The sequence below is a fragment of the Oncorhynchus clarkii genome, chromosome 9, assembly GCF_045791955.1.
Source record: "Oncorhynchus clarkii lewisi isolate Uvic-CL-2024 chromosome 9, UVic_Ocla_1.0, whole genome shotgun sequence".
Taxonomy (NCBI): Eukaryota; Metazoa; Chordata; class Actinopteri; order Salmoniformes; family Salmonidae; genus Oncorhynchus; species Oncorhynchus clarkii.
This window is the reverse complement of record NC_092155.1, coordinates 65,354,350-65,381,692: the sequence shown is the minus strand read 5'-3', so window position 1 is coordinate 65,381,692 and position 27,343 is coordinate 65,354,350. Positions and strand designations below refer to the sequence as shown.

The 27,343-nt window shown below is 42.1% G+C and overlaps 1 protein-coding gene across 2 annotated transcripts in view; it reads left to right on the top strand.

Moving 5' to 3' along the window:
- Positions 1–27,343, top strand: part of LOC139416757 (teashirt homolog 2-like) — a 76,600-nt gene that overhangs the window by 38,239 nt on the left and 11,018 nt on the right. Inside the window, exon 1 of one of the 2 annotated variants that reach the window (XM_071165801.1) lies at positions 22,567–22,627. The exons of the other annotated variant lie outside the window; for it this stretch is intronic. The gene's annotated coding sequence lies outside the window, so the exon portion shown is untranslated. Of the gene's footprint in view, positions 1–22,566; positions 22,628–27,343 lie in introns of those variants that run through there. 2 annotated transcript variants of the gene reach the window in all.

The following is a 27,343-nucleotide window of genomic DNA, read 5'->3' as shown; positions in this document are numbered from 1 at the left end:
ACATGTATGTTTTGTTCGATAATGTGCATATTTATATCCCAAAAACTCAGTTTACATTGGCGCCTTACGTGCAGTGATGTTTTGATTCCAAAACATCCTTTGATTTTGCAGAAATACTCATAATAAACATTGATAAAAGATACAAGTGTTATTCACAGAATTATAGATACACTTCTCCTTAATGCAACCGCTGTTTCATATTTCAAAAAAACTTTACTGAAAAAGCATAATCTGAGAACGGTGCTCAGAGCCCAAAACAGCCAGAGGAATATTCGCCATTTTGGAATCAACAGAAGTTCGAAAAAACACTAAATATTCACTTACCTTTGATCTTCATCAGAAGGCACTCCCAGGAAACCCAGTTCAACAATAATTGACTGATTCGTTCCATAAAGTCCATAATTTATGTCCAAATAGCCACTTGTTAGTGTGTTCAGCCCAGTAATCCATCTTCATTAGGCGCGAGCACTTTGTCCTGACAAAAACTCGAAAGTTTCCGTTACAGGTCGTAGAAACAAGTCAAACGATGTATGGAATCAATCTTTAGGATGTTTTTAACATAAAACATCAATAAGCTTCCAACCGGAGAATTTCTATGTCTGAAGAAAAGCATTGGAACGAGCTAACTCTGTCGGGAGCGCGCGTCATGAGCCTGAGACACTCTGCCAGACCACTGACACATTCAGGTCTAATGAGCCCCTTCCTTTATAGTAGAATCCTCAAACCAGTTTCTAAAGATGGTTGACATCTAGTGGAAGCCGTAGGAAGTGCAACTTGACTCCATAGACACTGTGTATTCGGTAGGCCAAGCTTTGAAAAACTTCAAACCTCAGATATCCCACTTCCTGGTTGGATTTTTCTCAGGTTTTTGCCTGCCATATGAGTTCTGTTATACTCACATACATCATTCAAACAGTTTTAGAAACGTCAGTGTTTTCTATCCAATACTAATAATAATATGCTTATATTAGCATCTGGGACAGAGTAGGAGGCAGTTCACTCTGGGCACGCTATTCATCCAAAAGTGAAAATGCTGCCCCCTATCCCAAAAAGGTTGAAATGTGGAATCAGTTCCGTTTAGCCTTTAGCCTCCGAGGCTTTTCTCTATCGGGCCCAATCAATTAGAACATTTTATTTCTTCCGTCTTCAACCTCTCTGGGATCGTTCGGGATGTGAGCGTCCCACCTCTCAACAGCCAGTGAAACTGCAGGGCGCCGAATTCAAAACAACAGAAATCCCATAATTAAAATTCCTCAATTTTACACAATTTTAAAGATTAACTTCTCGTTAATCCAACCACAGTGTCAAATTTCAAAAATGCTTTTTGGCGAAAGCACAACATATAATTTATGTTAGGTCAGCAACTAGTCACAGAAAGCATTCAGCCATTTTCCAACCAAAGAGAGGAGTCACAAAAGGCAGAAATTTAGATACATTTTATCACTAACCTTTGATCTTCATCCGATGACACTCATAGCACTTCATGTTACACAATACATGTGTTTCGTTCGGTAAAGTTCATATTTATATCCAAAAATCTGAGTTTACATTGGCGCGTTATGTTCAGTAGTTTTTCAGAGAGCCACATCAATTCACAGAAATACTCATAATACACATTGATAAAAGATACAACTATTATGCACGGAATTATAGATACACTTCTCCTTAATGCAACCGCTGTGTCAGATTTCAAAAAAACTTTACCGAAAAAGCACACCATGCTATAATCTGAGTACAGTGCTTAGAGCCAATACAAATATCTGCCATGTTGTGTCAACATGTCAACATGTCAACTTTAGTCAGAATAGCATTATAAATATTCACTTACCTTTGATGATCTTCATCAGAATGCACTCACAGGAATCCCAGTTCCACAATAAATGTTTTTTTTGTTCGATAATATCCATCATTTATGTCCAAATATTTCCTTTTGTTAGCGAGTCTAGTCCAGTAATCCACATTCATGAAGCGCGTTCACTAGTTTCAGACGAAAAGTCAAAAAAGTTCTGTTACAGTCCGTAGAAACATGTCAAACGATGTATGGAATCAATCTTTAGGATGTTTTTAACATAAATCTTCAATAATGTTCCAACCGGAGAATACCTTTGTCTTCAGAAATGAAGTGGAACGCAGCTACCTTTCACTTGAGCGTGCGAGACTGAGCTTGTGGCGGCTGGCAGACCTCTGACTCAATCCCCTCTCATTCCCCCCTCCTTTATAGTAGAAGCATCAAACACTTTTCTAATGACTGTTGACATCTAGTGAAAGCCTTAGGAAGTGCAAAATGACCAATATACCACTGTGTATTCGATAGGGGCTGAGTTCAAAAACTACAAACCTCAGATTTCCCACTTCCTGGTTGGATTTTTTCCTCAGGTTTTTGCCTGCCATATGAGTTCTGTTATACTCGCATACATCATTCAAACTATTTTAGAAACTTCAGAGTGTTTTCTATCCAAATCTATTAATTATATGCATATTTATAGCTGAGTAGCAGGCGGCTTAATTTGGGCATGCTTTTCATCCAAAATTCCCAATACTACCCCAAAGAAGTTAAATAATGGGGCTTTTGGCATCTGGCACTCACTAGGCCTCTCCTCACTAGCCAATTATTCTATGATACATTTGCTTCACTTACTCAGCTACAGGAACAGTTCAACCTCCCCCAATTCCACTTTTTCCGCTATCTCCAGACTAGACACTTTGTCAGAGCTAACACACCTGAATTTCCCCATAGGCCTGCGAATACAGCTTTAGAGAGCATAGTTGAGCTGAACAAGCTTCCTAGGGGCGCAATTTCAGATCTATATGCAATCATTAATGTCTTACAGAACTTTTCTTTGGTGCCTTCAAAGACTCGATGGGAAAAGGATTTGGGGGAGGAACTTGGGGAAGACACCTGGGAATCTGTGCTGCACAGGGTGCATTCGTCCTCTTTTAGCACCAGACACCGCCTCATTCAATTCAAGGTGGTTCACCATATCCACTGGTCTGGGGCCAAACTTGGAAGAATATTCTCTGATTTTGCTTCTACCTGTGTCCGATGTAAAACGGAATCAGCCACACGGGATCATATGTTTTGTGGCTGTCACAAACTGTCAGGTTTCTGGGAATTCATATTTACATTTTTCTCTTATATACATACATACATACATACATACATACATACATACATACATACACTGCTCAAAAAAATAAAGGGAACACTAAAATAACACATGCTAGATCTGAATGAATGAAATATTCTTATTAAATACTTTTTTCTTTACATAGTTGAATGTGCTGACAACAAAAATGATCAATGGAAATCAAATTTATCAACACATGGAGGTCTGGATTTGGAGTCACACTCAAAATTAAAGTGGAAAACCACACTACAGGCTGATCCAACTTTGATGTAATGTCCTTAAAACAAGTCAAAATGAGGCTCAGTAGTGTGTGTGGCCTCCACGTGCCTGTATGACCTCCCTACAATGCCTGGGTATACTCCTGATGAGGTGGCAGATGGTCTCCTGAGGGATCTCCTCCCAGACCTGGACTAAAGCATCCGCCAACTCCTGGACAGTCTGTGGTGCAACGTGGCGTTGGTGGATGGAGCGAGACATGATGTCCTAGATGTGCTCAATTGGATTCAGGTCTGGGGAACGGGCGGGCCAGTCCATAGCATCAATGCCTTCCTCTTGCAGGAACTGCTGACACACTCCAGCCACATGAGATCTAGCATTGTCTTGCATTAGGAGGAACCCAGGGCCAACCGCACCAGCATATGGTCTCACAAGGGGTCTAAGGATCTCATCTCGGCACCTAATGGCAGTCAGGCTACCTCTGGTGAGCACATGGAGGGCTGTGCTGCCCCCCAAAGAAATGCCACCCCACACCATGACTGACCCACCGCCAAACCGGTCATGCTGGAGGATGTTGCAGGCAGCAAAACGTTCTCCAAGGCGTCTCCAGACTGTCACGTCTGTCACATGTGCTCAGTGTGAACCTGCTTTCATCTGTGAAGAGCACAGGGCGCCAGTGGCGAATTTGCCAATCTTGGTGTTCTCTGGCAAATGCCAAACGTCCTGCACGGTGTTGGGCTGTAAGCACAACCCCCACCGGTGGATGTCGGGCCCTCATACTACCCTCATGGAGTCTGTTTCTGACCGTTTGAGAAGACACATGCACATTTGTGGCCTGCTGGAGGTCATTTTGCAGGGCTCTGGCAGTGCTCCTCCTTGCACAAAGGCGGAGGTAGCGGTCCTGATGCTGGGTTGTTGCCCTCCTACGGCCTCCTCCACGTCTCCTGATGTACTGGCCTGTCTCCTGGTAGGGCCTCCATGCTCTGGACACTACGCTGACAGACACAGCAAACCTTCTTGCCACAGCTCGCATTGATGTGCCATCCTGGATGAGCTGCACTACCTGAGTCACTTGTGTGGGTTGTAGACTCCGTCTCATGCTACCACTAGAGTGAAATCACCGCCAGCATTCAAAAGTGACCAAAACATCAGCCAGGAAGCATAGGAACTGAGAAGTGGTCTGTGGTCCCCACCTGCAGAACCACTCCTTTATTGGGGGTGTCTTGCTAATTGCCTATAATTTCCACCTGTTGTCTATTCCATTTGCACAACAGCATGTGAAATTTATTGTCAATCAGTGTTGCTTCCTAAGTGGACAGTGTGTTTTCACAGAAGTGTGATTGACTTGGAGTTACATTGTGTTGTTTAAGTGTTCCCTTTATTTTTTTGAGCAGTGTATATACAGTGGGGAGAACAAGTAGGTAGCGGTCAGGACCTTGTCCTGTCAGAGACTAATATGTGAGCTTGTTTTGCCCTGTTTTTTTATTTGTTTTGTTCACTCTTACATAAAATTATCATAATTTTTTTGTTTGAAGCATTGTAAACTTTATTAATTTTTTGGGGTCCAGTGGATGGTTGGTCTGTGTCCATGACTGTCTGTGAGTAGTTGCATTTCTTCACCCCTATCCCTTGTCTGTTTTCAGGTACAAAGTTGAGGTGTCTGCTCTGTCCCCTTTAACCTTGGTAGCCTTCTGCCCGATGTGTTTAACTTGTCCAAAGTACGGTATCTTTAAAGCTATTCTTTTCTATTTGTATTTTTTCTAGTTGAGTATATTATTTATATTGTTTTGTGTTGTCCTGTGTGTAAAACTGAATAAACAGAGTTTTCAAAAAAAACATTCATCTGTTGAAGTTTATATAAGTAACTTTTTCTTGTCATTTTTTTTAAAACAGAGCATTTAAATCAAGGCACACAAATATAGTTAGGAAGACAATTGAGTAGCAAGAGTGATTTTAATGGTGATGAAACATTACGGCTGCCATTAGAGACCTTCTATTGCCTTCTCCCTACACTCGCCCGCCCAGAGGAAAGAAAACCCTTGTGGTGCGAAGTAGCCTCTTTACTTTTAAGAGATAAGGGAATTAATTGGAAATGGCTTTAAATTATCTGTCAGCAGGCTTTACAGGGCTTCCAATGCAATTACTCTACTAACTTAAATTAGGTAAAGAAAGATAACTCTGAGGTAAATCTATCGTATTAGTTGTCTGTCTTTAGATTGATACCATCAACTAAAGGGCTCTTGCTGATCATGAACTGTACCAAAAATGGAAAATCCTTTGAAAACAGAGATTATTGGGTACATAGCTACAACTTTTTTTAAAGCACTGTAAATGATAACGATCAAACAAATTCTCGATAACCACCAAACAAATTCTCGTTAGACATTCTAATTACATATCCTGATCAGATTTACATATGGTGGGTGTGAGTCATATGTTTCCTCCCTGCATCAGGTCCAACCTGCAGGTCTCCCAGGGGTCTGACTCTGGGATGGGGTGAGATGAACTATATGGCTCCATCCCACAGTCCAGACGGTAGTATATCATCGAAATCGCAGCCGCATGGGCGTGTGTGTGTGAACGCGCTGCTCATAAATATCCCCTCCCCCATAGGGGCCCCTCTGATGGTGATGGCGAAAGGATGTTGCTGTCTGAGTGATTGAGTGCTCCTGATCCTGGCCCTGGGCACATCCCTGTACTCAGCACCCAAATGGGAGGCCTACCGCTGAGCAGAGCACTCGGCTGGCTGGCCTGAAGGGGGCTCTTCTACTAACGCAGGCCGATCAGTCGCAGACATACAGCTACACACACAGCATAAAAGCTGCAGAGACCCTTTCTCCCTTTCAGACCAAAGACAAAGGAACACTTGCAGTGCAGCCAGCTATACCGTGAACACAATGTGAATGGGGTATTGTCTCATAGTAGGCCTACATCTGTGGGGAGAAACATACATTAATTTCTGAAATGTGAAACTTGGTGTGCTGAATTGTTTTATTGTAGTAGAAAAACATGATACAATTTATGGGGGGTAGATCATGTGATAAATGTGTCTTCACGTAACCTCCTAAAGGCATCAGCAGACTTCATTTCGGCTGGCGGCTAGGCGAACCGAACGAGTATGCTCGCAATACTCCCTTAAAAGATTCAATAGTACTGTTTTGTACATTTTGAGACACCATGGCCAGCATTCACTTCCTCAAAATAATCAGAATTAATCTAAAATATCTCAAGAAATCTGCCATTCATTTTTTTGTTTTTGCGGAGTAGATCTTAGTTAAATGTAAAATTGTGCAACTAAGACGTTTGGTGCAGGGTTTCTCAATAAAAACAAATGTCCCTCGTTGAATGACAACAAAGAAGAATTCCTAATGTTGACCAGTCACCAACGGAAGGTCATACAAAAATGTTTGTGTGCCGGAACAGCCCCAAATAAACCCACCAACGTCCAAACAAAAACGCCACAAAATGTCATCATAGTATATACACAAACTCTTCTGAGCGGTTTCGGCTGGGAAGCATGCGGGCTCCTTAAGTACTGTAACATTATCAATACAGTATTGTGTGCCCTGCTGTTAACTTCAAATAGGAATCTCCCCCTCTCTCTCGCTCTCTCACCTCTTGCTCTCTCTTTCTCTCCCCTCTTTCTCTTCATCTCTCTCTCAAACCCTCTCTCTCCCTCCTGTCTGTCTATCACTCACTCTCACAGGAATCTGAGATAATCAAGGAGCGGTAATTAGCCTGACTTGCTTCATGGTAATTGGGGGCAGGAGGAGGTTGATCTTTCTCTGTTTTTCTTTTCTTTCTGATAATTACGTACTTTAGGTTGCTCAAGACATCTTTTTTCCTTCAGTCTTTTCCTCAACTCGTCCAGCTGAAGTGGATAGCAGCCATTTTATGGGCTCCTGACCAATTCTGCTGTTTGGTGTGTTTTTTTCTACACTGATATTAACCGTTTTGTACATTGTCTTCGCCATGATTTCCTATGACCGAAAAGAGCTTCTGGGCATCAGAACAGCTATCACAAACCTCAATTAGAATGACAATTTCTATTTCAACAAGTTCACAGCTCTGGATGTTCTGCTTACTTTCGACCAGGCCCTTATCCCTTGGATTCGAAAGAGGAAGCGACGGCGCAAGAGAGGCAGGCGAGCCGGCATCCTGACGAGACTACGTTGGCAAGCAAATAAATCACTTCTACCCTCCGTTCTATTTGCAAACTTACAGGCACTAGAGAACAAACTGGACAAGCTTGGTTCGAGACTATCCTATCAACGGGACCTGAAGAACTAATATTTTATGTTTCTTTTTCAATGCAACGTCAAGACAGGTCGGCAGCCTCGGGTAAGCGAAACAGCTGGTGTGCGATCTCTGATGTTAAGGAAGTCTCAAGTTTTTGATCACCTGAGTTAGAAAACTCATGATAAGCTGCAGACCATACTTATTTACCAAGAGAGTTTTCATATATTTTTTGTAGCTGTCTATTTACCACCACAAACTGAGGCTGACAATAAGACTGCATTTAACGAGCTGTATAGGGCCATAAGAAAACAAAAAAATGCACATCCACAACTGAAATCCATTTTAACACATTTTTACCAGCATGTCACCTATGCAACTAGAGACGACAACTCCAGATCACCTTTACTCCACACACAGAAACACAAAAGGCTCTTTCTCACCCTCCCTTAGGAAAATCTGAACATAACTCTATCCTCCTGATTCCTGCTTACAAGCAAAAACGCACAGGAAGTACCAGTGATGCACTCAATACGGAAGTGGTCAAATGAAGCGGATGCTAAACTAAAGGACTGTTTCGCTAGCACAGAGTGGAATATGTTCCTGGATTCATCCGATAACATTGAGGAGTTTACCACATCAGTCACCGGTTTCAGTAATAAGTGCATCGGCAACGTCTTCCCCACAGTAACTGTACGTACATATCCCAACCGGAAGCCATGGATTACAGGCAACATCTGTACTGAGCTAAAGGCTAGAGCTGCTGCTTTCAAAGAGCGGGACACTAATCCAAATGTTTATAAGATATCCCGCTACGACCTCCGATGAACCATCAAACAGGCAATGCATCAGTACAGGACTAAGGTTGAATCCTACTAACTGGCTCTAATGCTCGTTGGATGTGGCAGGACTTGCAAACTATCACGGATTACAAAGGAGAACCCAGCCATGAGCTTGCCAGTGTCACACGCCTACCAGACTAGCTAAATGCCTTCTATGCTTGCTTCGAGGTAAGCAACACTGAACCCTGCATGAGAGCACCAGCTGTTACGGTTGACAGTGAGATTTTGCTCTCCGTAGCCGATGTAAGACTTTTAAATAGGGTAATGTTGTCAATGTCGTGGGGCCAGCAGATTACCAGGACGTGCACTCAGAACATGCGCTGACCAGCTGGCAAGGGTCTTCACTGACATTTTCAACCTCTCCCTGACCCAGTCTGTAATAACTACATGTTTCAAGCAAACCAGCCTGCCCAAGAACGCCAAAGTAACCTGTGTAAATAATTATCGCCCCGTAGCACTCACTTCTGTAGCCATGAAATGCTTTGAAATGCTGGTCATGGCTCACATCAACACCATCATCCAAGAAACTCTGGACCCACTCCAATTTGCATACCGCCTCAACAGATCCACAAATGATCTCTATTGCACTCCACACTGCCCTCTCCCACCTGGACAATTGGAACACCTATGGCAGAATTCTGTTCATTGACTACAACTCCATGTCAACACCATAGTGCCTTCCATGCTCATTGTTAAGCTCCATACTTCTTGTTGGGATATGTACATATGGTCCCCGTGGGGTCCCAGGGACTGAACACCTCCCTCTGCAACTGGATCCTGGACTTCCTGACTGGCCGCCCCCAGGTGGTGAGGGTAGGCAACAACACATCCGCCACTCTGACCCCTCCTGTACTCATTGTTCACCCATAACTGCGTGACTGCGCATTATTAAGTTTTCTGACGACACGGCAATGGTCACTGTTAGTCTACACCGATGCATGTGACAAATACAATTTGATTAGATGTTTTTTACATAATGACCCTTGCATTTCATCATCAGTCAGTAGCAGCTCAGGCATTTGAGAAAGGTTAGAGTTCATGTATTGAAACCATTGTCTATTCCTCTTTAGGTTTAGTCAGCCAGTGCCTCAGTCCTTGCTGAACTTTCAGCCTGAGCATTGACACTGTCCAGGTCTGTCCCACTTGGTAAGAGACGCTGCAATAGAGGAAGGGAGAGTTTATTTCCTGTTCTTGCAAATCATATATCAGTACAAATCCCCTCTGTGCTGTTTGGCAACGGCATAATGAAGGGTGTCATTTATCATACAGGTTGAAAGAGGCTGTGGGAAAAGGGATTTGATTTTTTTTTCTGAGGTGTGTGGATTCTCCTTAGTGGAGGATGATTAAATGCTGGAGATTTTCAAGCGGGGATATAAGTAGCACCTCGTCTAGATGTTACTTTGTGCCCTGTTGTATTGCTTGGCTCTATCACTCATTGTGTCAGAAAAATTAGATTTAGATGGTTTCGTATGGCGATGAAGACAGAAAAATTGGGACATGTCGTTAGCAGTATTATTTTTAAACCTACTGGTACGTTCATTAGTAGACATTGCAGTATTTATTTGGTTGGCAATCTATAGCATTATGATCAGTGGCGACCCGTCATTCAGGCCCCCACCTGTTTAGCCTAAAAACATTATAATGTATTTATTTTAGTTGTTGCCTGTTTTGCATGTTATTTTGGCATTAATATGTGTCACATATAGGTCTGCAAAAGTGTATGTATGGACGTATACATACAGTTAGTCAAGTCAGTCAAGTCGTGCCCAAAAGTTTTGAGAAAGACACAAATATTAGTTTTCACAAAGTCTGCTGCTTCAGTGTCTTTAGATATTTTTGTCAGATGCTACTATGGAATACTGAAGTATGAAATGCTTGTAATTATACGTGTCAAAGGCTTTTATTGACAATTACATGAAGTTGATGCAAATAGTCAATATTTGCAGTGTTGACCCTTCTTTTTCAAGACCACGGCAATCCGCCCTGGCAGCCCATTCTTGCATAATCAATGCTTGGAGTTTGTCAGAATTTGTGGGGTTTTGTTTGTCCACCTGCCTCTTGAGGATTGACCACAAGTTCTCAATGGGATTAAGGTCTGGGGAGTTTCCTGGCCATGGACCCAAAATATTGATGTTTTGTTCCCCGAGCCACTTAGTTATCACTTTTGCCTTATGGCAAAGTGCTCCATCATGCTGGAAAAAGCATTGTTCGTCACCAAACGGTTCCTGGATGGTTGGGAGAAGTTGCCCTCGGAGGATGTGTTGGTACCATTCTTTATACATGGCTGTGTTCTTATGCAAAATTGTGGAGTGCCCACTCCCTTGAATGGTCTCAGGATGCTTTACTGTTGGCATGACACAGGATTGATGGTAGCGCTCACCTTGTCTTCTCCTGACAAGCTTTTTTCCGGATGCCCCAAACAATCGGAAAGGGGAGTCTTCAGAGAAAATGACTTTACCCCAGTCCTCAGCAGTCCAATCCCTGTAACTTTTGCAGAATATCAGTTTGTCCCTGATGTTTTTCCTGGAGAGAAGTGGCTTCTTTGCTGCCCTTCTTGACACCAGGCCATCCTCAAAGTATTTGCCTCACTGTGCGTGCAGATGCACTCACACCTGCCTGCTTGCTGCCATTCCTGAGCAAGCTCTGTACTGGTGGTTCCCCGATCCCGCAGCGGAATCAACTAGAGGAGACGGTCCTGGCGCTTGCTGGACTTTCTTGGGTGCCCTGAAGCCTACTTCACAACAATTGAACCGCTCTCCTTGAAGGTCTTGATGATCGGATAAATGGTTGATTTAGGTGCAATCTTACTGGGAGCAATATCCTTGCCTGTGAAGCCGTTTTTGTGCAAAGCAATGATGACGGCACGTGTTTCCTTGCAGGTAACCATGGTTGCCAGAAGAAGAACAATGATTCCAAGCACCACCCTCCTTTTTGAAGCTTCCAGTCTGTAATCCGAAGTCAATCAGCATGACCTGTGTTAACGAGAGAATCACTGACATGATGTCAGCTGGTCCTTTTGTAGCAGGGCTGAAATGCAGTGGCAATGTTTTTATTGGGATTCAGTTCATTTGCATGGCAAGGAGGGACTTTGCAATTAATTGCAAATCATCTGATCACTCTTCATAACATTCTGGAGTTTATGCAAATTTGCCGTCATAGAAACTGAGGCAGCAGACTGAAAATTTATATTTGTCATTCTCAAAACTTTTGGTCACGACTGTACATGTGTTTGTGTGTGTGTGTGTGTGTGTGTGTGTGTGTATATATATATACACACACACACACACACACACACACACACACACACACACACACATATACAGTGGGGAGAACAAGTATTTGATACACTGCCGATTTTGCAGGTTTCCCTACTTACAAAGCATGTAGAGGTCTGTAATTGTTATCATAGGTACACTTCAACTGTGAGAGATGGAATCTAAAACAAAAATCCAGAAAATCACATTGTATGATTTTCGGCAGTGTATCAAATACTTGTTCTCCCCAGTGTGTGTGTGTGTGTGTCATAATAATTTAGTAACATTTGCTTATAACTGCTTATAATTGAAGCTATCGTTGAAGTACCTTGTTGAGTGAGAAAACGTCCAGGTGTGTTGAATTCTGATTAGTGATCAAATAGAGCTATTATTATTTTGTATTACTTTAACTGATATCTGTAAACTGTGTTGATATCCAGTGGTTTCTGTGGTGTATTTTGTTTAATTGACACATGGCAACCATTGAGTATTCATTAACATAATCACTAACTACCAGCTGTAAGATTTTGTTTAACCTTTATTTAACTAGGCAAGTCAAACAGAAATTTGCATCCTGTAGCACAAACTCAAAAAAGTTCTGGGACACTGTAAAGTCCAGGGAGAATAAGCACACCTCCTCCCAGCTGCCCACTGCACTGAGGCTAGGAAACACTGTCACCACCGATAAATCCATGATAATAGAGAATTTCAATATGCATTTTTCTACGGCTGGCCATGCTTTCCACCTGGCTACCCTTCCACCCTGCACCCCCCACAGCAACTCGCCCAAGCCTCCCCCATTTCTCCTTCACTCTCACTGAGTGCAGGGTAGAGCAGAGGTGTGTCGGGGTGTTTTCTAAACCCAACTCGGAGTGCATGACCTTTTCCAGAAGCAATAGAGTCTGGAGCCAGTATCTTGACATGTAAGGCTGCCACTGCCTTCTGAAGGGGAGTGTAGCTGCCCCTGAGGTAAATGAAAACATTTGGTTCTTGCCAGACCTGCTCAAGTCATGTCTCAACTGGGCCACATGGGCAGGCAGGCGAGCAAGCAGGCAGGTGGCACGTGTACCAGAGGAGAGGAGATCTACACTAGAGACTGTACCGTGGTGGTGGCCTACTTCTTCTTCTGTCTCCATGCAGGCCAGTGCCACAACCCAATGAATCCATTTGTCTTGTTTCAGAAACACACCTGTATAAAGCATGACCTGCATGCATTGAGGTGGGTTAATCTTCTACAAGGGGGGGGGGGGGGGCAAAACTGAGAACACCATCGTGTTCAAGTCTCATCTTTCCATAGAGGGGTCATAATAGGTTTTAGGCCAAACCGCTCAGACGCTACAGACAATTTTGTGAGAATTTTTTTTTATTGGGGGGGGGGGGGGGGGGGGGGGGCTCATGGTCTGACAAATACCGCTCTAGCTTAGTCACCTTTTTACCGCAGATGCGGAACTACAACATTGGCGGATACGGTGGATTGAGAAGGGGTTTTAAAGGGTTTATGCAACATTTTGCCACGGTCTTTACAGCATTAAACCATTATCTAACTTACACTCTTAGTAAAAAGGGCTCCAAAAGGGTTCTTTGGCTGTCCCCATAGGAAAACCCTTTTTGGTTCAAGGTAGAACCCTTTTTGGTTCCAGGTAGAACCATCCTGTGGAAAGGGTTCTACATTGAACACAAAAGGGTTCCACCTGGAACTCACTGTTATCCTATGAGGACACCCGAAGAACCCTTTTTCTAAGAGTGTACAGTATGATGATAAAAGGCATCTTACTACAGTAATGTGGTATATGTGGTATCCTGGGTAAAATGTTTCTATAACAATATATTCTATTGTTCTTGTGCATATTAACTTAGCATTATTGCAGTGGAAAGAATGGAAACACAGAGCATATTCTTCCTGTCATCCAGTGTAGTGATGTTCCGTAGACAGGCATGACTAATCAACCTGCTGGCCTATCTGTTTTCTACTCTGAAAATTCACCATGGAGGGTTGATACTGTCACGAACTCATATCAACATTCGCAATTACTGAACAGCCCCCATATGAGTCCCTAAGGGAACCATGATTGCAATTAAAAAGCATGGGCCAAATGTAAATTAAGTAAACTACTTGAAACAGGAAACAATGAATGCTTGAAATTCCTTGACTCTGTGCTACAATTTAACTTCCATTTTATCTTTGTTGCCTGTTGCCCATTAAGATAATAATATAGCTTTATTTCACTGGCATACTCATTATAGTCCCTGTGTCTAAAACAAATTGCTTCAATTTGAAAAATATTGCTATTAAACATAATTATGTTAAGGTTTGCTGATACTATGGTATCATAATATAAAAATTAAGAAACTGTAATTTACAGCTTTCTTTTAAAATCAAACCCCCATTAAATGTTTGTTTTTTATTTTTGTGTTGCTCTTCAGCTGAGTGAAATTTAGTTGTAGATAGATAGGGAGAGGAGAGACGAGGAGAGCACTGCAGTTCATGGGGTTATTAAAATCAGTAGAGCAATAGCAGCTGAACTTCTGTATCCAACGTGATTGATGACCCAAGCCTTATTTGCTGAGGCGGAGTGTTTGTTCCTGTGTAATTGTCTACCAGATGGCTAAGCGAAGTGTTCTTAAATGCCTTTAGACCTGCAGGGGTCTGAGGTCCAAACATTTTAAGTACTAATGGTATTGTTGTTGTTCTTAACATCCTGCAGTTTTAAATGCTGTTTGAGATCATGATTCACTAGCAAGCATTGAGTTGAAATAAGTCCTCCTAAACTCCACCTACTTAATGTGTTCAACCTAGATCTTTTCCTGTGATGGTATTTGTAAAACTAAAACAACCTGTCTTCAGATCAAATTTTATTGGTCACATACAAGTGTTTAGCAGATGTTATTGTGGGTGTAGCAAAATGCTTGTGTTTCTAACTCCAACAGTGTAGTAATATCTAACAAGTAAGAATGTTGACAGAAGGGAAAAGAGGAAAAAACTGACTCTTTGTATCCGCTAGCTAGGCTAGCTGAGGTAGAGTAGCCAGATTGTGCAGAAAAGTGGATCTAGGTGGCCGTGTGATCATCAATCACTGGCCCTCAAGGGGATCTGCAGCTAAAGCTGGGCTGAAGTGCTATCTGTCAGCTGCTTCTCTGATACAGGCCCGGAGAGGAGAGGGGCCCTTACAGCAGCCATCAGCTCATATTCCAGAATGCCATGTAAACACGTACAAGTGCTCCTGTCAAAATAACCCCTGTCCCAGTTCAGCAGGTCACACATATTTCCACAAATGGATGGATCGGTCATCCTTGTTTAGTGGGATGAAGGAGGACACGTTGCATTGGGATGTTTTACATCCTGGCTCTTCTAGATAGACTGCTGCCATTGTTTTTCTGTTGGCATCAACGGCTGGTTTTAAATTACCATTTAAATATTTGGCATTTATAAGGGTATGTACTGTGTGTACTGTCTCGCTCCCTCTACATCCTACTTTTGAATAAATCCACCAAGAGCTTCTCCACTGAACCACTACTGTCAATACCTCTCAAGATGGATAGTTGTTTTGCATGCTTGTTTATTCGGCACTGGGAAGATATATACTACCGTTCAAAAGTTTTGGGGCACTTAGAAATGTCTTTGTTTAAAATACATTTTAAAAGCAATTGTTTTGTCTATTAAAATAACATCAAATTGATCAGAAATACAGTGTAGACATTGTTAATGTTGTAAATGAGTATTGTAGCTGGAAACTGATTTTTATGGAATATCTATATAGGCGTACAGAGGCCCATTATCAGCAACCATCACTTCTGTGATGACCTTCTAGGCAGAGATGCAAAGAAAAAGCCATATCTCAGACTGGCCAATAAAAATATTAAGATGGGCAAAAGAACACAGTCACTGGTGAACTCTGTCTAGAAGGCCAGCATCCCGGAGTCGCCTTTTCACTGTTGAGAGTGGTGTTTTGCGAGTAGTTTTTAATGAAGCTGCCAGTTGAGGACTTGACACTCTAATGTACTTGTCCTCTTGCTCAGTTGTGCACCAGGGCCTCCCACCCTTCCACTCTCTATTCTGGTTAGGGCCAGTTTGCGCATTTCTCATAACAAGAATAGACTGACGAGTTTCAGAAGAAAGGTCTTTGTTTCTAGCCCTTTTGAGCCTGTAATCAAACCCCCAAATGCTGATGCTCCAGATACTCAACTAGTCTAAAGAAGGCCAGTTTTATTGCTGCTTTAGTCAGCACGACAGTTTTCAACTGTGCTAACATAATTGCAAAAGGGTTTTCTAATGATCTATTAGCCTTTTAAAATGATAAACTTGGATTAGTTAACACAACGTGCCATTGGAACACAGGAGTGATGGTTGCTGATATTGGGCCTCTGTACATCTATGTAGATATTCCTTAAAAAATCTGCCATTTCCAGCTACAACAACATTAACAATGTCTACACTGTATTTCTGAACAATTTGATGTTATTTTAATGGACAAAAAAATAGCTTTTCTTTCGAAAACAAGGACATCTCTAATTGACCCCAAACTTTTGAACGGTAGTGTATTTAAGTATAATTGGTCATTTCTATAGTTATGTGGAGTCCTAGTTAAAAGCCCAGAGTGGGAGGAGATGGCATGCCTTGGGGGGTGGGAGGTAAGGAGTTTGGGAAATAGCGATATGTCTGATGCTTTGATGAATGACTCCACAGGTTTTTGTTTTTTACTGCAAGTGCTGGGTCCTTTTAGCTACGATTTGCTTTCACCACTGTCCAAGAAAAAGTATGTGATGGGTCCAAGGACTGAGTAGCATCGTCATGTCATGTGCAGCTGCAGCCACACAGCGAACAGGGTGGTCCGAGCTGAGCAATAGTTACATGCTGCATATGCGTAGGCGCAGTACACTTGACTGCAGTCTGCTGGTCTAGGGACCTGGAATGAATTTGCCTGTTTAAATACAAATATTCAGGATATGTTGAATATAAATATGCATGTTTTGTCCATTTTCGTCAATTGGAAGAGCAACACTACTAGGAAGAAACACTGTTTAGTACTCAAAGCTACAGTAGTATCCCTGTGATTCTACTTTGATTATGTTCCACTTTGGGCTTGGAGCCAACATGAGCACTCGCTTCGTTACTGTATGGATCATCTTTTAAGACCATTTAAGATCACAGTGCCCAGAGTCACAGTCAAGTAATGACTACTTCAACAGACTCAGATGTTCATTAAGCTCTTTCATTCATTCAACTTGAGGAGCACTTCTTCTTTGACGTGCTTGTCTTTTTTTGTTTATTTCTGTACATAATAAACATACCACCGGTGTTATGACAAATTCTTATTTTTATTTAAAGCAGATATGCTATTTGTGTTACTTCTGAGATCTCCCTTGGTGGTTTGAATTTGAAAAATAATTATACGAGTTGGGACAACAATAAGAAAACAGAGAAAGAAAAACTGAAACAGATGAATGGCAAGCAATTACTTCAGTTGTCCATCAAACTGTTTTGATCCATTGTTGAATCAAACATGATTGATATACAGTATCAAATCTCACCTGAAAATGATTACTACTGTATTTGAAAAGCTGTTTATGTCAGTGTGCATGTGAGCTTCTGCATTCAATATCCACTGTATTCCACTGCCACAGAGTTTCAATTCTAGATGGCCATTGTGTCTTCAGTTGCAATTTAGACTAACATTTTTTTTTTCCCAGCTGGAATGAGTGCGCTTTTGCTGTCGTTCAGCAACAACGGAGAATATCCCACAAAACGCTGTTTGTGTCTCGGATGTCCCCAGTCTCCCTCTACAGCCATTGAATATAGGACAGTTAGGACAGTCCACCAGGCCTTGGTAATCTTGCTACATACTCATCACGTAGCCCTTTCCTCCCATACACATTATAAAACCTGGTTGCTTGGATCCTGGATGCTGATTGATTGATAGCAGGGAGATAACACAATAATTCCTGAAAAATACAAAGATGCTTTAATGGCGTAACTTCTTTTCAAGTATCAATATGTATCCACTGTCCCGCACCCCAGCCAGGCAATTAAACTTCAAATGCCCTCGGGCGGATGGGAGGGAGGGGGCGTCTAGAAATGATTTCCCCATGCTTCTTACCTAGCACTGTCTGACTATCTGACCTCGGAAACAACGTTTCACTTTTAAGTTGCAATCTGCCCTGTACGAGTGAACGGTGCCCAGACGAGAGACATTTTTCTGAGCCAAGCGAAATCACACATCAACATCATTATCATGGATATATCCAATTAAATACCAATAGAAAAAGCTAAAACAAATAAATGCAGCTAGTGTACTGTCATTCCAGTGCAATGTTTGATGTGACTAAATTAGCACAAGTTGGCTAGCTAGCTAACAAGTTGCTGTTCATATCAACATCACCAACTACTAGCTTGCTATAATATGGACTGGCCAACCATTTACTATATTTATTTATTTATTAAAGTGATTCTCTGTTACTATTGTATACTTTTTAGTCAGGAGTTCTGAAAGTAGTGCTCACAAGACAAAAGTGGTCCCCAAAAATTGATTGCGTACTATATCACGTGCGCCACGTCATTTCACTCTCTCTGTCTCTCTCTCGCTCTCTCTCTCTGCTGTATATGTGCATCTTGCTAGCTGTCAGTCAAATGGTGAGGCACTGAAGCTCACAGCTTCTGGAAAACAGTTGCTTTCAAACTAGGGATTTCGTGACTAATTGAGGTAAGACTGCCCTTTAAGAAGCCCTTTATGAACTACACATTGATAAATCCAGCCCAAAGTCTGAGGTTTAAAAAATACTTGCTAGTTGCCAAAGTTCCGGGAACATGTCTTTAAAGTCATTAAATATTGAAATTCTTGTCTCCCATCATCATTTTATCTCTGCTAGCTAGCTAACTGTATAGCTAGCTAACAAGCTACATGCCAGTGATTTGTTTAGCATAGCAACGTGGAATAAATAGAATGAACAACTGGGTCAAAACATGAGAACAACCAGCCCATTTGGATATCGACATCAGAATCTCCGAACTAACGATTGGTTTTTGCCCAGATTATTTAGTATGGTGGAATTTACTCAATATACTTGTTTTTAACCCTTTACACTCGTGGGAATTGGCCTTTATGGATAAGGCTAAATTGAAAAGCATACAGTATGCATAACAATGGTAGAAATTTAAAGGGAACAGTTCGGAGATAATGGGAAAATTATTAGACCAAATGTGAGTACACAACAGTTCACCTGACACAGTACTGTATCCAAAAATGTTTACATTCTGTGCATTTTACATTGAAATCTGAAAACCTGGATACATTCAGTAATGTAAAACTAATCCTGGAAAATGTGGGGTAGCTGCAACATAAGACAAAAACATGACAAGGGTCTCAGTGAGAGGACTAACTGGTGTCTCCAAGAGGCCACACACCTCTCCAAAGTGTGCACAATTCCTAAGCAATTTCAATGCACTTTTATGACTCAGTCTTATAAGGTATTTCTGTAGCTCTTCTAGCTGTGCCATTGAGGGTCTAGAGCAAGCACACTTGTTGTTTCATTTGAAACACAACCTTGCATCCCCGCCATCACACAATTACGGTTGCTGTTTATACAATAAAATCGCAATCTGGGTTAGGTGGGCATAATTTGAAAGCTTGTTCTATTGGCAACGTAAATTATAAAATATAATCTTACTCTTTAGGCTTTCACAATGCAATTCAGTGAAACCGTTTTTGTCATTTTGGTAAGCATAGAAATAACTCGAGTGCGTTCAGGTGCCCCGGCAAATTTTCTTCACAATTAACAGAGACAGGCTCATTCTGTTCAGAACAACCCAGGGTATGATGCCATGTCATCTTGTAACTGTACATCAAACATAGTGACACTGTATATGATTTGGAAAGTGCAGGTTTGGTTTGCTTGTTTGAAATCAAAGCAGTATTTATTATAATCCTCTGTCTCACCTTTGAAAATACATTGAGTCATCTTAATTTATAGCGTTTCCCTCACTCAGACATTTTTATTTTTTGTTGCAAGTTGACCAATTACTGGGAAGAATGGGGGCAACTTATCACACGCTTAAGTTCAGTCAAAACCCATAGATTGCTGTGAAGTGCAGAGCCAGAGCTCTTATAGCATGTTACTGTAGAGCCACTATGTTCCAATTTAGGTGCTTATTAGTGCCCAAATCAGCCATTTTCAACCCGTATACGAGTACGAGTGTAAAAGGCTACTGAAAACATGTCATTCATCTTTTTTTTATATGTTGGCAACCGGTTCATGAAAGCAATAAGTTCCTCAAACCCAGGAATTATTGTGTGATAACTCCATCCTAAGGGCTGTTTCACCAGCCCTTGGCTTTGCCTCTGGCCTAATAACTGCCCCTAGTCGTGAGTTATCACATGATAATTCCCAAGTTCTCATGCCTTATTGCTTAAACAGCCCACCCACTAATGCCCCTGGGCGCAGTCCATTCTGTAGGCTGCTTGATGTCAAAGCATCCATATGCAAACAGAGATGTAGAACACCCCATAGGCTTTTAATATTGAAAAATCAAAGTGTTACCATTAGAGCAGTCATTTCCATTTTGTTTGACTGAGCAGTGACGCAACAAAATAACCTTTTGCATGCCAAATCTCTTTGGAAAGCTAGGACATGAAATTACATATCCCTCTTTCTCTCTCCCTCTTCTTCCTCTGCTTGCTAATGTCTTTCCTACAACTTGAACAAACAGCGTGTGTGTAGGACACATAAGACAGATGTTTAGGATTACTTTCACCTTGTCTGCACTTTAACAGAGCTTAGCTGGTGTGGAATGCCACTCATTCAGCCTCCTTGCTACCCCAGGGCTTTTCTAGCCTTTTTTCCATAGAGCCATCTGTACTGGACAGAGAGTAGCTCTAACCCACTTCTCAGGCCATAATCTCCGCAAGTGGGATTTGTATCCAAAGAAAAAGGTTAAATAGACTGTTATCTTAAATACAACCAACTTCTGTTATCAAAAACTGAACTGATGTGTATTACTCTATTGAATAGGCCTCATTCAAACACGGTTTACTATTTGCATGGCTATGTTATCACTTGTGTGTAGGCCCGCTGTATGCTTTTATCAGTTTGTGCTGTCTGTTTGCAGACTAGGCCCTCATTGATATTGTTGAGGAGAGACTATCTTTAAGCAGTGCACTTATCTAATCCGTCTGCTGTGCTTTGGGAAGCCAGAGGAAGCGGCTACGGGACAGAAGCAGAGAGAGGGGACAGGGACGGGCTGTAGATGCTACTGCATATTTAATTATCGTTGATATTGCCACAGCGAGAGAGAGGCAAGAGGAGAGGATAGAGGAGCAGAAGGAGGGAGGGGATAGAAAGCGAGGACCCGCCATGTTCACTTTTTAATTAAGGCTCCGTAGTGTAACTCGTCAATGTACATTATTGGAAGAATGAACGTCAATGCCATTGCTTCGTCTCCCCCTCCTTTATCTCTGTCAATGATTCAAAGACATGATTTATGGTTTGTCTCCGTCTTTCAGGATCATCCATCAAGTTCCGGCTCTGCCGCCGCGCCACCCGTTGTAAATCATTCTGAAAGCCTGTCACTCATTACCATTAACCCCTCTGTCGCTCTGGTCTGCGGCTTCCTCAACCTCTTTTTTTTTCTCTCCTTCCCTCCCTCCTTTTCCTCCCCATCAATGCACAACCTACAGCCACACAGGGTATCAGTTCTGTTTCGCTGCCCCGTCCGTCCGCCTACCTTCTTTTCAATAAATTAACCAATGAATAAAAAGGCCCTGTACTCGTCAGGCAGGCAGGCAGCTCCTACTCCTCCTCCATTACAGTAATGCTGCTTTCATAACCAAGTGGGAAGTGGGAATTTACCACATATGACTGGGACAAATCCACATAAGCAGCCCTCCACCTGATAATTACTAGTTGGAAACCGGTCTATTGCCACGTTCCCGCGCTAGTCGGGACTAGGAAACTCAAATGTACAACTTGCTAATTGGTTGAACGCAGCACCTGTATAACTACCACCAATGAACAAGTCAGACATTTCAGTTTCCTAGTTCCGACTAGTATATGAACACAGCATATCATCCTAAGCCCCCACTTCTCCTACATGGTGACCTCTGACATTGCCTACTAAGGAAATTACCTTGATAACAGCATTTTCAGCAGTTAAATGCAACATCAAAACTTTATTTATAAAAAGCAATTTATTAATATGGTTTTTGAATGCTATAATTTATTTGCGTTTCTCAACAAGTTCAAAGCACATGAATGCATCCAACTGGTATTTACAATGGGTAAGTTCCCACCTCATACTTGGTTACAAATGCAGCATAACACCACAGAAATGTCACTGCTGAGAAGCTCAGCGTAATTGAGGATGTAGCACATGCAAAACCACAAAAAATGTTTTCTAATGGAAATATTTGAACACCTATATGTGCACATAATTGTTTTACTCAGTTACATACATATACTATGTAAATCTATGGATTTAATAACCTAACAAACTAAAGGAATATCATCACAAGGATTTTGTTATTTGTAGCCAGGGTTATAAAGTTACTCTGTACTTTCAAACCAGTATTTGGGTGGGCCCTTCCACTAAATTATATTGCTTTACTGGAAACGGTAATGCTTTACAAACCGAGGCTTACAATGACACAATGACTGTACTCTTTAACCAGATCTTATAGAAAAAGATTTTTATGAACTGAAACATTGACTCAATAGAGTGAATGTCAATCTGTCAACAATAGATGATGCGCCGCCGCAGGAAGCTTAAATTCACTAGCTTCTTTCTTTTATTATTCTAATCCACATCTAGGTATCAACGCTATAGAATATCCACGAACAGCGGAAAGAAGCCATGAGCCACAGTATTGAGGGGCAACTTTCAGAAATTTGGTGCCAACACATTTCACTATTTGGGCAACCATTGTTCTCAGAACGGGCTGTCAAAGTGACAATGCAGCAGCAGGTAAATCCAGAAGTTTGCGCTTTTCAGAAAAACTGCGAGGCTTAATCATTTTTGCAGAAGGACATTTGACAACAAATTTGCCATTAAAATGAATGGGAGGGAGGCTTGGTTGTTTTGAAGCATTTCTGCCTTTCTTACTTTTTAGCTTGTCTCGTTCCCGAAAGCTGCTGCAGGTTTGGCGGGTCTGCTTCTCCCCTTTACACTTGCCATGAAACAGCCTTTGGTCCCACAAGAAACCATCTGACAGTACCACGCTTCTGTTGTATTTAATGAAGGGAAAAAGCAGCAATCTACTATTAATGAATTTGGAATATAAAAAATGCCTCCCTTTGCTGAAAACGGTACAAAACTGCTTATATAGGGAAAGCCTCTTCTGGATTCCCGTCCAGATTCGAATGAAAGATCCATAGAGCCAGAAGAGGGAGAGAGAGTTAGTGAAATGCAGATTGTTTTAATAGAATACACACTTCACCAGGCAGCTGCAGTATCAGATTCATGATGGCCAGCGTTTTTGTGAAGTTCATGATGCTGTGACTATATACATTCACTTATCTCGGAGAAGAGGAAATGTAACAGAGAGTGAACCATGTAGCGACAGAGGTGGACCACCAGCAGCCTTTATATTTCATGTTGTACACTGAACAAAAATATAAATGCACCATGTAACGTGTTGATCCCATGTTTCATGAGTTGAAATAGAAGACCACAAATGTTCTCATGTTGTGCACAAATTTGTTTACATCCCTGGGCAGAGCCCTACAGAAGGCAAATAAAATAAAGGTTGACTCTTCCAACCCACTCCCCTCCAAATTCCAGCTCCTTCCCTCTGGCCGCAGGTAAAAGGGAGTACTCTTTTATTCCGAATGCAATTCTGCAGCTTAACAAAATGTTGGACTAATTGCACATTAGCACTTGCACTGAAATTGCACTACCCTGCCTAAATGCTTGTAAACATCCTATTTTTTATATGTGCTATGGTTTATGAATTGCCTCTCTGAAGACATTAAAGTTTTCTGAATCTGTTAGTGAGCATTTCTCCTTTGCCAAGATAATCCATCCACCTGACAGGTGCGGCATATCAAGAAGTTGATTAAACAGCATGATCATTATACAGGTGCAACTTGTGCTGGGGACAATAAAAGGCCACTCTAAAATGTGCAGTTGAGGGAGCATGCAATTGTCATGCTGACTGCAGGAATGTCCACCAGAGCTGTTGCCAGAGAATTGGATGTTAGTTCCTCTACCATAAGCCGCCTCCACAAGAATAAGACGCCTAGAGAATTTGGCAGTACGTCCAACGGGCCTCACAACTGCAGAATACGTGTAACCACGCCAGCCCAGGACCTCCACATCCGGCGTCTTCACCTGCGGAATCATCTGAGACCAGCCACCCGGACAGCTGATGAAACTGTGAGGTTGCACAACTGAAGATTTTCTGAGCAAACCGTCAGAAAATGTCTCAGGGAAGCTCATCTGCATGCTCGTTGTCCTCACCAGGGTCTTGCAGTTCAGTGTCGTAACTGACTTCAGTGGGTAAATGCTCACCTTCAATGGCCACTGGCACGCTTGAGAAGTGTGCTCTTCACTTATGAATCCTGGTTTCAACTGTACCGGGCAGATGGCATATGGCGTGTATGGCACCCTGTGAGAGAGCGGTTTGCTGATGTCAATGTTGTGAAAGGAGTGCCCCATGGGGGCAGTGGAGTTATGGTATGGGCAGGCATAAGCTACAGACAATGAACACAATTGCTTTATTTTTATTTTAATGTACAGAGATACCGTGAAGAGATCCTGAGGCCCATTGTCATGCCATTCATCCACTACCATCACCTCATGTTTCAGCATGATAATGCATGACCCCATGTCGCAAGGATCTGAAAATGTCCCAGTTCTTCCATGGCCTGCATACTCACCAGACGTCACCCATTGAGCATGTTTGGGATGCTCTGGATTGACGTATACAACAGCGTGTTCCAGTTCCTGCCAATATCCAGCACCTTCGCACATCCATTGAAGAGAAGTGGGACAACATTTCACAGGCCACAATCAACAGCCTTATCGACCATATACACTGCATGAGTTAAATGGTTGTCATACCAGATACTGGCTGGTTTTCTGATCCACGCACCTACTTTAAAAAAAATCTTTATCTGTGACCAACCGATGCATATCTGTATTCCCAGTCATGTGAAATTACATATGATATGTATATGATATGTAATAGCTTATTGCCACAACACAATGTGTTATATAGCAAAGGACCAAAATATAATGTATAGGTTATTTAATTAATTTAGGAATTTTCTCTAAAAAGATTCAATTCAACCACTTTCACTTTCAATATAGCAAAATCTAATTAAATACAAATCTCTATTTGCAATCAAATTACCTGGTAAATGTATAATACATTTGTTTTATTAGTCTGTATGTGGCAGAACTACTGGGCATCATAAAATCCCAGTCCGGTCAGACAAGTGTAGAATAATTGTCCCATCCTCCTCCTCCCAGCCTGTGGCTCATAAAAGCTTTGAACAAAGACCTAATCTGTGCGAGGCAGTGGTCCTTTAAACGATGGCCCACTTTCCCCTACCCTGCCTGCCAAACCACGCAAACATTCCTGACTGACATTCAATCAGAGAAATTTGAACCGAAGCAGGATGGTCTCTGATGTACCTCTGTTTGCTTGACTGGTCAGCTCCAATATGCACAGTTTGGATGGGTGGCGTACAGTAAGATGATGGGTTCTCTCTGTTAAGGTTGAATGAGGGGTAAACTGCTATTCTGCAGAAAGGAACCATCAGACCTCATCGCGTCGCTCCTGGAGAGCCATGTCACAAGCTCTTCAAATACCAAGTGACAGAGAGGAGCAAGCAGCAGCACGCTGGGCTGTACTGAGTAGCAGCTCTGTCTCTCTGTCCCCTTGTCTCTCTCTGTCCGTCTGTCTGTCGCTCGCTGTCTCCCTCTGTCTCTCGCTCTCTCTGTCTCTCGCTCTCTCTGTCTCTCGCTCTCTCTCGCTCTCGCTGTCTCTGTCTCGCTCTCGCTGTCTCTCTCTCGCTGTCTCTCTCTCGCTGTCTCTCTCTCGCTGTCTCTCTCTCGCTGTCTCTCTCTCGCTGTCTCTCTCTCGCTGTCTCTCTGTCTCGCTGTCTCTCGCTGTCTCTCTCTCTCTCTCTCTCTCTCTCTCTCTCTCTCTGTCTCTGTCTCTGTCTCTCTCTCTCTCTCTCTCTCTCTCTCAGATAAAAATGTTTTTTATTTTATTATATTGACAGTAGTACTTGCTGTTCATGATTAAATGTACTGTTTTCCTAAGAAAGTATTTGTTGCATTTGCCAGAAACAAAATCCTTGAACTTAACAATGGACTGTAGTGCCACTTCCAGTGAGGCAATATTCTCGTGGTTCCATCTATATTTTTTGGAAGGGTGTGTAGAATGTCCCCTCCTGCCAGCCCTCAAAGCGGGGCCCTCCTCTTCTGGTGAGATGCAACACGAGGCAACAGTACTGCATGTGAGGCGGTGGCAGGCAGGCGTCATGGCGGCTGGCGTTAGCACGGTGGCACGCTTACGTGATGACTTGGGTGCTAGAGTGCAAATTGCATTGCTCTCCTGCTATTCACTTCCAATTAGGCAGCGGGCCGAGTGATGCATCTCGGAGCAGGAGCTTCTAGCAGCCAGGCATCAAAAAGAGCAGTGTCGCTCAGTGACATCATTGAGGGAGGGAGGGGAAGGAACTCCTGAAGCTACAGTAGGATGGCAGCCACAGCTTAATGTGACTAGGTGAGAATTGTGATTAGTATCGATGAAGAAACAGGGACACTGACGATTGACAGCATTTTTATTTTTAATATGAAAATCCCCAAATCAGAAAGATAAAAATCTCCAAATAGATTCAGCTCCTTTTTAGTCTTACAGTCTTGAAACATATTGTAGCTGTTTCAAGATCAAGTGTCAATGGTGTAGGTTAGTAAGGTTTTCAATGTTTTACCTTCATTCACTAACCAACATGTTGGTTGTGAATGTGGAAATATTGTTTTGATTGCCAAAATTGTGATGATTTTTGCCCAAATCAACCACCAGATGGTAGGGTATGGTCTGGCGTCATATTTGTGATCCTATCATATAAATGTGTCCATCCCAGTAGCTACATCGTGCTGCCTTTAGCACAATTCACAATCTGCCTTTCTTCACATTGTCCACGTTGTCTGCTTTGAAATGTTGAGGTTCTTTATTTGATCATATTAGACTATGAAATATTGAATGTGCCGGTGTATGAAAGCAAGGCATTTATCTGCATGAATAGCCCCTGTTTAGTGAAGTAGGTAATGCGCTTTAAGTATCATCCCATTCATGCATACAAAAATGTACACTAAACTCTGTCACATGGTTTCACACTGCAGCAGAGCCCTCAGAGAGATCTTAAAGCTGCAATATGTAACTTTTTGGGTGACATAGAAATGTGAGTTATAGATATGTCATTCTCGTTGAAAGCAAGTCTAAGAAGCGGAAGATCTGTTCTGTGTGCATTATTTCTAGGATTCCCATGCTTACGTTTTTTGTTTTTGCATCTTTTACTTTCGGTTTAGTATACCAGTTTCAAACAGCTGAAAATAAATAAAATATGTTTGGTTATGAAAAATATATTTCACAGCGGTTTAGATGGTACAATGATTCTCTACACTATACTTGCTTGTTTTGACACAAACTGAAATTAGGCGAACTAT